Source organism: Bison bison, unplaced genomic scaffold (assembly GCF_000754665.1).
Source record: "Bison bison bison isolate TAMUID 2011002044 unplaced genomic scaffold, Bison_UMD1.0 scf7180017853155, whole genome shotgun sequence".
Taxonomy (NCBI): Eukaryota; Metazoa; Chordata; class Mammalia; order Artiodactyla; family Bovidae; genus Bison; species Bison bison.
In genome coordinates this window covers 3090-4938 of record NW_011483728.1, presented here as the reverse complement: position 1 = coordinate 4938, position 1849 = coordinate 3090, and positions in this window count along the sequence as shown.

Genomic DNA, 1849 nt, shown 5'->3' with positions numbered 1-1849 from the left:
AGGCAAGAGTACTGGAGTGGGTTGCCATTTCCTTCTCCAGAGGATCTTCCCAACCCAGGGATCGAACCTGGGTCTCCCGCATTGTAGGCAGACACTTTACCATCTGAGCCACCAGGGAAGTCCCATGTATCTTGCAAAGGACTTCCTAAATAAATTGGTCTCAATCTATCCCATCATTCCTATCTTGTATACCTCGAGGATTATCTTCCCAACATACATCTGATCAAGAGTGGCTTCACAGTGCCTATAGGAAAACAGGCATTAACAGGCATTAACTTTTTAAATGAAGGCTGAATTATGCATGTCTTAGGTTGCCATGTTAAATATCTAACCAGCTATGATCCCTCATTTCCCCTGTTATCTCCCAACCACATCTTGTTGATAGTGGTGTTGGTTAAAGAACATATCAACATAAATGGCCAGTGTGATAATTTTTTGATAGAACAACTTGCCTAGGCTATAAGCCCCCAGGTTTTCAATCAAACACTAATCCAGATTGTTGCTATGAAGATATTTTTGTAGATGTCATCAAAGTCCATAATGATTTGACTTTAAATAAGGGACGTTGTCCTAGATAAGCTGGGTGGGCCTAATGTTCAATCAGGTGGAAGTCTAAGGGCGGATCTGAGGCTCCTGTGAAGAAGATAGTGCACTTGTGAATAGCAGCTTCAACTCATGCCCAAGAGTCTGAACTTCACCTTCCTCGATAATCTGCCCTGTGGATTTTATGACTTGTCTTGCCAGCCCTCCCAGATGTATAAGTGAACTTCTTATCATAAGCAAGTCTCGTAATATTTATTTCCCGTTCTCCTCCAGTTGAACCCTAACTGGTGTGAAGGCCAGGAAGGAGGTAACAGCATCACCTGATTTCAGCACACACTTTTCTTGAGTTTAAACTTTTTAAGTTGGCACAATGAAGCTCTGCATGTGAACATCAGTAGGCTGCCTGAGAGCCACTGTCCTTCCAGGAAATGTGATTCCTTATCTAAAATAGAATCTCAGATTGCCCTTAGCACATATGCTAAATATTTCATGAAAAACTTAGATACTACACAAAGATGTCAGTGACCTTAAAAAAAGCTGTTGTTTTTAGGTCTGTCTTAATACTGGACTGAAAGAAGGTACTTTGATGGAAAGATAGCAACAACAGAATCCTCAGGCAAGAGACATCACAGAGCTTACTCAATTAAGTTGCCAAAGGTGACCAATGCTTTGGTTGATACACTAGAGAGAATATGGAGAATTCAATTCATCATGAATGGGATGTGCTGGGGGAGGGTTGGATTCTGTATATCCAACATGGGTCAAAGAAATATTTTTAATTAGAAGGGTAGATTATGAAATCAGCTTTTCTACTTCTCTGCTTTGGGGTGGCCAATGTAATTGATGATGGGTTTTTCCCCCCTTCAGTTGATATGCTGATGTGAGGACACTGCCATAATGATATAAACTTAAATAAATTTTTATTTCTCAAAATCTGAATACCTTGGCATATTGGGTTATCCTGATGTTTGCAGATATATTACACAGATGACGTACTGCCATCCCCTGCATCTCCACCAAAAAAGAATTAAATAGAGGTTTCATAGTATCTCAACTTTTATCCCCACCAATAATTAGTAATAAGTGATCCAGGTACACTCCAGCATATCACACATAAGATTATCATACTAAGTGAAGTAAGCCAGAAAAAGACAAGTATCATATGATAACACTTATATGTGAAATATTTAAAAAATGATATAAATGACCTCATATATGAAACAGAAATAGACCCACAGATATAGAAAACAAACATGGTTATTAAAGGGGAAAATGGGGTTGGAAGAGATAAATTAAGAGTTTGGGA